The 11,366-nt window shown below is 39.9% G+C and overlaps 1 long non-coding RNA gene across 2 annotated transcripts in view; it reads left to right on the top strand.

Annotated features, from left to right (window-relative positions):
• The window catches only part of LOC134477923 (uncharacterized), a 203,204-nt gene that overhangs the window by 139,795 nt on the left and 52,043 nt on the right, over positions 1-11,366 (top strand). For both annotated transcript variants that reach the window (XR_010050238.1, XR_010050237.1), the window contains one exon: positions 105-237. This is a non-coding gene — a long non-coding RNA (uncharacterized LOC134477923). The remainder of the gene's footprint in view (positions 1-104; positions 238-11,366) is intronic.

The following is an 11,366-nucleotide window of genomic DNA, read 5'->3' as shown; positions in this document are numbered from 1 at the left end:
CTCCAATCCAGTGGCAATTGTCTTTGAAAATAAATGACTGCACATGTGGTTTCCTTGTGCCTTTCTCAGCCTGCCGTACCATTGTTTCACTTTCTCTCTTTCAGAGTTGATGAACTTGATCTCCAGCTGAAGATGTGAAATACAAGGGGAAGCAGCTCACTTCCGGTGACAGGGCTGGCCTCGCCTCATCACTCTGCCCCAGGACTAGGAGTTGAATGGGACAGCACTGCATTGCAGGTTTGCTGCCTCCTGTGGTGACCAACTTATGTCCCCTTACCACTCGTATTAAGCTTTAGCTCCTGGTATCTCAGATTGGGACTGTATTTGGTATGAACTCTTTAAAGAGGTAAGTAAGTTTAAATGAGTTCATATGGTGGGCTCTGATATAACATGACTGTTTTCCTTGCAAGAAAAGGTTAGGACATAGAAACTCACAGAAGAAAGACCATGTAAAGACAGGGAAAAGAAGATTTGCAAGCCAATATGCCTCAGAAGAAACCAGACCTGTTGGATTTTAGACTTATACCTGCTGGAACTAAGAGAAAATAGGTTTCTGTTTAAGTTACCCAGGCCATGGTATTTCATATGGCAACTCTAGAAAACGAATGTACATCTTTTGTTTGAAAAAGAAAAAATATGGGGAGACTTATAAAAGAAAACATCCAGTCCCAGCCCCACAAGGTGATTGCATCCCCAGCATGATTCCATGTTGAGGATCAGAGAGACATTCTCAGACAGGAGGCTCCAAGACATGGATGCACAGGAAAGCTCAGGGGAACCCTTCAGAGTGGCCAGTGACAACAGCAGACGGCTGCTGCTGGGGTCTTTTCTTGTGGCCTTCCTGGGGTTTTGCCAATGGTTTTAACTTGGTCCTTGTATGCTGATGCTAAATTCCATTTATTAGCAACTTTCCTACTGGACTATTTTATGGGTTCCTCAGGAGTTACTCTCTTGCTTCAGCTTCCAGTCATCTGAAATGTGTCTTCAGAAAATTCTACTGCCTCATTATGTGTAATCCTTCTTCTAGGCCATTCAGTTCTTCTCCTAGCTCTTAATAAATAAATACTGATCCTAAGACCCAAACCCAAGAGGCCATAGATTTAATTGCTTTCCATGCTGAGAAAGGATCATTTATTAGCACTGCGCAAAGCACTCTGTTTGAAAACTCCAAACCACATGAAATGCTACAAGTTTTGAGCCAGAGCCTAGCAGAAAAACAGCCAAGATTCATCTGAACTTTGTTAGGCCTCGTGACCTTTCACAAAACCTCAAAGCAAACATAATTCAGCCCCTGGATAGGCTCAATCTCAGAGTTCAGTGTTGGTGTTTGTTTGGTTTTGTCGCAGCTGCTTATATCACAAATCCCCACTTCTGGTTAAAAAAAAAAGCCATGAGATGGCTTCAACCCAGTGTGATGTTCTGTTTTATTTTTGTTTTGTAACATGTCTATTAATTGTGAAACTCAAGACTCCTTTGGAAAGCTAGCTCTACAGAACAAGCTGTGGGTTTAGAATTGCCAGGCAAATTGGAACCAAGAGGTTGACATGGAATTCAGTGAGAGCCCAACTGTAGTAACTCTGGCCGGAGTGATGAGAGAAGGAGGAGATGAGGCTGGGAGTAGGGAGGTCAGAGGAAGAGTGTTTTGTTTTGTTTTAAAGAAGAAAACTTGAGGCTGAGGCATTGCCTGGACACAGCGGCTTGTTGATAAGAATTTGATGGACCTCTTCAACGCGTGTAATCTATAGTCTCCTTGTGCCTTTACCTTAATTGAGAGATCCCTGTGAAGGACATCACAGCCATTTCTATATTGCCACATATCCATCAGGGCTTCCTGGAACCCTGCCTCTTAGAGCTGGAATGGCTTGACAGAGAATGCTCTTACGAGTAGGCGGCCAGCCAGAGCTCATCTTGTTACAACTGGCAGGAGAGAGTGGGGATATGACAGACAGGGAGGGTTTGTACTTCAAATCAAACAAGTCCTCAGCACTGGGACAGGTGCCTGGGATAGAATCAAACGCAAAGTGAGTAACAGAAATTTCTTCAGACAGACTAAACATTCTCTTGGACATTATAATGCTGGTGTAGGCAAACATGACCAGAGCAAATACAGGGCAAAGCCTTTGCAACAGATGGCCACCTGTGAATTCAGCTCCAGTTAGCTTGGTAGCAGGTGGCTGTGGTAACTAAGCACGATGCTGGAGATTGGGAGTAGGATTTTGATCATCATCGTGTGTTAAAAGGGAGTTTGAGGTAGGAAAAGATGCTCAGGGAGATGGTGTTGGAGTAGCAGGCACGAGAGTGGAGTCACTTGGATTTTAGGGTGAGAATTTGGTCAAACAGTTGGCAGATGCCCACCTGTCACACTAAATCGCAAAATCCTATAAACTAATTCTGAGTCATTCATGAATTAGACCAGATCCACTTAAAGCACTTCTCTGTTCCTTTTCGTAACCCTCCTCCACTAGTGATGTGGGCTGGAAAGAGTCTGGGGGAGAAGTGGAGGAGGAAATGAGGTTATGGAAAGAGGGAGCCAGACCATGCAGGTCCTTGAAGGTCACTGAATGGACTTTAAGGCAAGGGAGACTCCGTGGTTTTAATGTCTCAGGTCCAAGGGAAGCCCAAGCAGGAACCACAAGATAAGACTGATGTTTCTGACATTTCAGGTGATATGTGACTCAAATCCAAGTTATTTACATTGGCAGCCTTTGGGGAGATATCTGCCTCATTCTCAACAGCAACTCCTGTATGTGGTGATAATTTTACATCAGTCCTAAAGAAAGGAACAAAACAATAAATATTTTGACCTTACTGTTTTGATCCCATTGTTTTGGATTTCCATATTGATTTTATAGATATTTTTCCTCTGCATTTATGAATACAAATATTTAAATTAAAATTACACCAAAACTGATGAGTTTTTTTGTTGAAAATGCTTTTCCAAGAATTAATCTTTTTAATGTAATTTTTGATAACATTTATGTAAAAAGTTGAAGCATGTTTATTTATATTTCAGTTAAAGTTATTATTATTTTGGGGGATCAATTGTTTTCTGGTATAATTTATTCTGACTCAAATTTGCCTAATTGTGTATTTTATGGTTGTGAGTTTGTTTTTTTTCAAGAATTATGGTTTTCAAAGTTTGTTTGTGAGGTAAATTAAAAAATATATATAGACTTGACTTTTTTTCATTCACTTTCAGGTAATGTATTTTAAATCATGTGCAATTTTAGAAACTGTAGATTTTGTTTAAAAATTTTGTTTCTGCCAAACCTATTTCCTACTTTTATTTTTGGGGATTTTCCTCCACAACAAATTTGACAGTTCTAAGGAGTGTTAGTTTTGCCCTTTGTAGATTATTGCTCCTAGTAATGGTCAATAAGAATTAGGTAAAAGACTTGTAGTTAGTAAGTTCTTATTGGAGGAGTTGGCAAAAAGTTGATCATAAGAATCAAATGCAGGATGGAATCAATGCATAAGGGTCAAAATGTCTTGGATCTGATTCTCCCTGATTCTTACCAGTCTGCCCTGATGTCTAAGTCCAACAACCCTTTGTATATATATATTCAGTGAAGTCTGCTGGGAAGATCCTTGTCTATTCTTTGACAAAAGGGCCAATTTCTCCAATAGATAGAGGAAGGAGTAGGGGTGGGAGCTGGGAAGGCAAGGGTCCAAGAGACAAATGACTGCTTCATTCTGACAAAATCCCAGAACAAACAAAAATTTACATGTTCTGTGGGCAATCAATGACCTAGTATGACAATTCTCAGGTTACAAATTTATTTAATTTGCATCTCTTTAATTAGTCATAAAACTTATGGGGGGCATGTGAAGTTATCAAAGAAAGAAAGAGACTATCATGAACACTTTGGAACTCTAAAATTTTCAGAACTGGAGCGATATGCAGAAGACTGACAAGTGTGGAGAACATGCTACAAATTGTATTGGGAAGAACAGGAATGTGGGGTTAGAAGACTTGGTTACCAGCCGAGAGTGTTTTCCTTCTCATTTGGGAGATGTGGGGTTATTTATTAGGTTTCCTTGTGTATTATTTTTCTTGTCTACAAAACTCTTTCTCACAGAGTGCTGGTGAAGTTTAAGATGCATACAGTTGCCCTGGCTAATGTGGAAGATAAAGCACATGGCAGTTACTGGGTAGTAGTCACGTGCATGAAAAATGAACCTGTTTTCCTTTTAAGAAGGAAACTTCCTCTCCCCTTTTCTCCTCCCATTTCCTCACCATCCCTGCTCCTCTTCTCATTCTTTCCTCCCTTCATTAGAAATCACACCCGATAGGGCTAGCCACACCAAAACCAAAAATCAACCTTATAACTTATGGTGAGGGTTATGGATCACATGGAATCAGATGACTTAATAAATGAATTTACCCATGTGGACCATGGATCAGTCAATCATGCCCTCATGTAATGAAGCGTCAATAAAGTTTCAGAAGAAGTTTAGGCAAGTTTCTTGGATTGGACAAATGCCACATAGTCACATGTCAGTGCTGAGACAGTCATTCAACATGGAGACAAAGGGAGCTTCACTTTCCTAAACACCGCCCTGTGTGTCCCTTCATTGGCTGACTCCAAGGGGTCTCATACCTATAATAAGTGTAACTCAGTATCTTGTGTTTTCTTCTCTCTAATTTTTTCTTTGGACCCAACTACTTGCCTTTGGGGTCACAAGTCTTAGGCAGCATCAGCAGTCTGGAGGACTGTGCCTTTACAAACCAGAGGTCTGTTAATTCCATGTACCGTCTCTGCTATTTCTTCCTCAAATTCTGAAAACTTGCTTCATTGTGTCATCCCTGGTGATGTTTAGAATAGGAGAAAGAAATGAAATGATTGGCAGGTACTTGCTTTGAGCTGTGAATGAAACGAATTTGAATTGGTATAGTATCAGTTCATTCAGATAAACATAAAGTTTACTTGTGTTATTTATGTGGCTAGTCTATTCAACAAATGTTTGTATGGCTCATCACTGGTCAGGCATTTTTCTAAATGTGTGTGCATTTATTTGATGTTGATAATTATTGTTGAGGTAGATTCTATTATCATCATTATTATTATTGTTACTATCCCCATCCTGATACAAGTAAGCATCTTGGTTTTTTATAAAAGTTTAAAGGTTATTAAACTTCGCCATTGTAAAAATGAGCATTTGGCTTGTTTCACATGCAGATGTGGTTTTTTTAGACACATATGCATGCATGCTTAAATGGAATTAACAGTCCTCAATTTACTTAATATATTTGACTTTGAGTTGGATTAGTATCTACACTATTATATTTATACAAAAGCTATTCATGGCAGAGCAGTGTTATATCTGAGAGGCACAATTTAAAAGAAGGAAAGGTTTATTTTGGCTGTAGCATTCATCTTTCACTGTCTGATATTTTATTTTCCCAGCACTTATAATGTCCTCATTTATTCACTTGTTTTTATTTTCTTTGTTTAGTCTTTACATTCTGATCACTTATTCAGACCCACAGTTTCCTTCCATGGCATAAATCTTTTATTGGTGTGTATGAACTTATGTAGTATTTTGTGACTTTCATCCTCCTGAAGATATGTTTCTAGGAGCTCTTTGATGTGTTCTACAGTGAGGTGGTTGGCCTCTAAGTCTATTGTATGGCTGTGTCTTACATCTCTCTTCATCCTCAATGGTATATTTATTAATTACTTCACAACATTATGCTTTAGATCTTAAATGTTGTCAAGGGTTCACATGATGAATGCTTGGTCCCCAGCTGACGGACCTGCTGGGAGGCAGTGGAAGCTTTGGGAGGCGGAGCCTAATGGAAGGAAGTTAGGTCAGTGAAACTGTGCTCCTGAAAGACACTGAGGCCCTGCCCTCTTCTCTGATTTTGCTTCCCAGCTGCCATGAGTAGGCGGTTTCCTTCATTATGAGCTTCATGTACTGCCTCACCACAGGCCCAAATGCCACAGGAATGAGAAACCCTTGCAATCATAAGCTGAAAGAAACCTCCCTCCTTTTAAATTTATCGTCTCAGACATTTTGTTCCAGTGACAGAAAGCTGACCAACATTGACAATGAAACAAGTTCTGGAAAAGGCATCATTAAATGATTTCACCATCATTGTTGGAACTTATGGAATGAAGTATGAGTGTACTTGCAATATAAGATGGCAATGACAGACATCTGCAAGTGATATAGTCTTTTTTGAATTTTTATTTAAAGAAAGACAAAAAATAGAAAACGGGCAGAAATAGTACATACTTTCAAAGAAAAGAAATAGAGAGTAATAAATCACTAGCTGATGTATACATAGTGTCCCCCTATAAATAGTTGTTCAGGGTACATAAACATATAAATGGGAATTCAACCGGGGAAACTGCAAACAGTTCTGTTCAACTATCCAACAAAAACTAAGTATTATGGTTATCAATCCTATACACTTAGACATGTATGCATTTGTCCATATCTTCATTTATGTTGAGACCTAACACAACTTATTAGATTAAAATCCTTCTGAACAAAGATTAATAATATTGCTGGACTTCACATCATAACACTCTGGAATCAGGATTGGGTACTACAGTGCCACTTTCTTTCCTTCAAAGTTTTTGTTCATTTCATCATGTGTCATCAGATCAGTTCTCATAAACTGTTTATAGGTTTTATGTAAGCTTGAGTTTTAACATGTATTTCTATCCTGTCTCTATTAGAGGGAGAAACATAACGAAGCAGGAAAGAACTAAACGTTTTCCTATAGACATATAAAACTAAACAGACATATAAATCTACTGTATAAGGAGTTCTACCATGGTCACTGTGCTGTTTCTTATTATCATCAACAGAATTGGCTATATCACCAGATAAAGTATAATTGAAAATATCAGTACATAACAGAATTAACAGAAATACAACTTTGTAGATAGTGTAGAGCTACAAAAACAGGTAGTAATCAAATCAGAATGAATATCATGGTGAATCATTGTCATTTTCAGTATAGTGGTCTATACTCAACTTGTTTCCATCAATCTTACAGTTTTGAATAAAATCTGTCAATAAGCAGCAATCAAACAAGTCAGATTTAACTAAGATCAGTCATGATACAACAGTAGAAGTCATACATGGATCCTGACTTAGTTAATAGGGAATTAAAGATGTCCACTGTACTATGGACAGCTGTCGGTGCCCTCAGATCCAGTGCTTGTATACAAACTAGGATGGAACAAGTTCCAACCAAGCAGAGTGGTGTGAGTAATAGGAGTTTCAATTCCTGATACACTATTAGATATATCTTCTGCTGTTTTTTTTTTGAGGACTATTCCTCCCCTCTTACTCCCCCAGAATGAATTGTGTATTTTTGGGTCTCCCCAACACTCACAGTTTTGTATTGGGGGGCAACCTGCTATTTACCTAAGTGTTTCCAAACTTTCTCACTCCTGGGCTGGATTTTTAGTTATATTTCTTCATTTATTAAAGCCTATCTATTCAACCTATCCATAAATAGTGCTCTACTTACCCCTATTACTCTCTGGTTCCCTATCACATCAAGTTCTGTTTTCTCAAGTTTGATTTTGGTCCATATAACCTTCTTCAGGCTAATTAGATGTCATATAAAGAGCCTCTCGGTGGACCATATCTCTTGACCCACTCTGCCTGAAATTTTCTCTTTTTTCCCTTAAGTTGGTGTATCTGGGCCATCTATATTAGAAATTATATCCAACCTTCTCTGCCTCATTTCTGTTGAGCTCTTTTTCTGTCATTAGTTGTCAGTTTGTCTTCTTCATTTTGCTTTCTGCTCCATTTATTGTGGCCTCTCTGCCACTGTTTCTGGAATTTTGGTATTTTTCTCTTTTAGAATGTGCTTCAGTATTTTCTGTAGAGTTAAATTGGTGATTGAAAATTCCCCTAATTCCTCTTTATCCTGGAAGCACCTTGTTTCTCCATTAATTTCTAGGGATAGTTGTGCAGGAGGTTATTGTCTTTCAAAGCTTGAATTATTTTGCCCATGCTCTTCATGATTTGATGGTTTGTGCCGAGAAGTCTGCTGTAATTCTGATGGGTGTTCACTTGTAAGTGATCTGTTGTCTCTGATGGCTTTTAATATTCTGTTCTTACATTGGATTTCTGGAATTTTGATTATTATATACCTGGGTGTAGTTCTGTTTGGATTGTAGGTGGCTGGGGTTCTGTATGCCTCATACATCTGAGCATCTTTACCTTTTCCTATATTTGGGAAGTTATCCTTGATTATTTCTGTGAATGGTCTTTGCAGTTCATTTGTTTGTATCTATGCTTCTTCCTTTACATTCTTAACTCTTAAGTTATAGATCCTCTTATCATCTTCTAGCCTTTGTATTGTTACTGCTTGTTCCCTTGTTATTTTTAAGAAGTTTTTCCTTTCATGCTCCCACATTACAAATGTGTCCTCCATTTCAGATAATCTATCCTTAGTTTCTTTCAAGTTGTTATGCCCAGCTTTCAATAGAGCTTTTAGTTTCCTGGTAATCTCTTTGAACCTGCTTCACGTATTCTATGTTTTCTCTATTTTCTCCATCAAACAATTCTCCCCTTTTTTCTGTTCTTCCATTCCACTATCTGTTTTTTTCTTGGGAGGTGTTTAGCATTTCTTTAACTATTCTACTCATATCTTGCTTTACTTGGTTAAATACTTCACTTTTGAACTTGTCTATGAGGTCCCAGAGATATCGCTATATGTCTGTTGGTGCCATGCCTGATATTGCATGTTTTCTATCCTCATTCTCCTTTGCATTTACCTTTCCTGGATCAATATTCTTAGGATTGGGGACTGAGGACCCTTTCTTGTTGCCTCCTCTTCTCATATTTTTTGTTCCTTCCATACAGGTGTATATAGGAGGCCCAGTTTCTTTCTTTGTTGGTAATAGTTTGTTTGAATTTCACTGGCTAGGTGTTCCCACTCATTGCAATGTACTAGGGAGACACAGACCTGGGCAGCCTATGCTGGGCCCACTCCTCCAGGTCAGTCAACCTGCTGAAGGCTTCCCTACATTAGGGTACACTGCCAGGTGCAGGGACCTGGTTTGGGATAGCCTACTGGTCCTAGTCCATGGCATCACCCAGGTCAAGTGCTTCCTGCCATCCTGCTTGAGAGGGGAATATGTGACTGAAGTCACTGCAGCGCCCTGTTCTGGCTAGTCTGCCCGGTCCCAGAATGTCCTCTGTTGGAGCCTCTTTGTCTATGGAAGGGACCTCTCGCTCACCGCAGGTCGATGCAGGGCTCCCCGCCATCTCTGCTCTCAATTCGGTTTGCCGATTCCTGCTTTCAGAGTTTTTGCATCTCTATCCCTGCTGTGTTGATTCAGATGCTGCAGCGGCAGGGAATTCAAACCATGGTTTCCAGAGGCGTGAATTCCAATGACGGTACTGAGACTTTAGCTGTTCCAATCACAGCACAGGGATTGCATTTCCAATTGGTTTCTCTCAGCTTAGTTTGTTCCTGGGTCAGCAGGGTATATCTCTCCCTGCTTAGGAGTCCCCACACCACACAATTCTTGGAATCTAAGCTGGCTATCTCAGAGAGCCACTGTAGCTGCTGTTATCTATTCACCATGTTCTCCGTTCTCCTGCTGTATCTGCTCACCTCTAAGCATAGTGGTACATATGTAACATATACATTGCATAAATGTTTGATGAAAATGTTATCATTTAGCTGGTGACATGTTGCTTTGATGTAAGCCTCCTATCACAAGTAGTTTGAGCACAAGAGAAAGGCAGATGTCTGGATCATTGTGTGGCTTCAGGGGCTCCCCACCCTCCTCTCCCCCAGTCTGTAGCCAACAGAAATTCCAGAGCAAAAAAATTTCATCGGCTGGCCGGACTCCTAGCAATGTGCTCAGGTTCTGGACTTAGCACAGGGAAACAGCAGGTGATACAGTCTTAGGAGACCACTGTTACATACGTAGTCTGTCCCTGACCAAAATGGCATTGTGGGATATGTGTCTAATCAAGAGGCAAGAAACATATCAGTTATTTTAACAGAGAGGATTTCATGTAGTAAAGAAGGCAAACAGAGCTATCACAAAGGTAGTAACTTAGGAAATAGATACAACCATTTGGGTTGGGAGAGAGAGAGAAAAAAAAAAAAAGAAAGGTAAAAACAGCTGAGAAGGCTAGAGGGCTGGGGCCTTGCAAAGCTATGATCCAGACCTCTGGGGAAGGGAGTGTTGCTCAGCTGGGATTGCTGACTTGAGAGTTTAGAAGAGAGCTACTGCTGGAGCTAGCCTTCAATCATCAGGTTCCAGCAGTGCTGTTACTGCCAACTGGAACTAACTCATCTAAGGATGAAGAACTATTATTGGTATGAAACTCATAGGATCAGGAAACTCTTCCATTCTCTTGGGTCTCTGGTGCCCCCAAAGGAAGAGATGACTGTGAAACCCACTGAGAAAGCAGAAACATGACTCCAGAGTGTTTCCCCAGCATGACAAAGACCAGGAGGGCAATTTAAGCCTGAAAGATGTTAATCAAGTAGCCCTCACTAGGGACAGTATTGCCTGATAGCTGCCTGAGAAAGACTGCATGGTTAGGGAGGTTTTGTTTCATGATGAATGTCATGGTTTGTGTCTAGCTGTTATCCCCAAATCTTACATGATCATAGATGGTGCTTTGGGGAGTTAACTGGATTATGGGAATTTATTGCTGACTTGTTGAGAGATCAGTTCTGGTCAGAAGAGACAGGTCACTGTGGGCATAACCTGGAAGGATTCCTCTCTCTGCCTGGCTGCCCCTTTGTTCTCTGCTTCCTGAACATCATGACTTCCTGGCAAGCAAGCCTTTCCTCCATGCCTTTGGCCTTGGAGCTAGTCAAATGTGGAGTGCAACGTGAGCCTTTCCTACCTTACGTGTGTCATTTACTTTGTCCCAGTAAAGAGTGACTAAGATAATGACATTCCTCAGTGTGGGCCTGCTTTGTCCTGAATTGTCAGCTAGGCGATCTGGGTATTTGTGTCCTTCAGTTCTGAGATTTTTTTCTTTAATTACTTTTTCAATGACTGATTTTCCTGTTTTCTCTTATTCCCGCCCACCTCCATTCTCTCTTCAGATGTTGGCCAACTTAGTTCTGTTTTCTAATTTTCTGATCCTTCAACCTTATTTCATGGCTATAATTTCTGCAAGATTTTCCCACCCAACTTCCATTTCAGAACTTCAATTGGATGTGTCATTTCTACTGTCATCTGCTTAACTTCCAAGAGCGTGTTACTCTCTTTAAGTGTTCCTTTTTTATAGCATCTTCTTCTTTTTTCCATGGAGCTAATATCTTTTCTGTTTTCCAAAATTCTATTAACAGTAGTTTTTCATTGCAATTTTCTTTTTTCTGTTGAATGTTTTCTCAAATTTGCCTTTAGCTATAT

Source organism: Cavia porcellus, unplaced genomic scaffold (assembly GCF_034190915.1).
Source record: "Cavia porcellus strain 051 isolate PalLab524CR breed Dunkin Hartley unplaced genomic scaffold, mCavPor4.1 scaffold_10, whole genome shotgun sequence".
Taxonomy (NCBI): Eukaryota; Metazoa; Chordata; class Mammalia; order Rodentia; family Caviidae; genus Cavia; species Cavia porcellus.
Note: the sequence above shows the minus strand (reverse complement) of the source record. Positions and strands in the feature narration are given on the sequence as shown.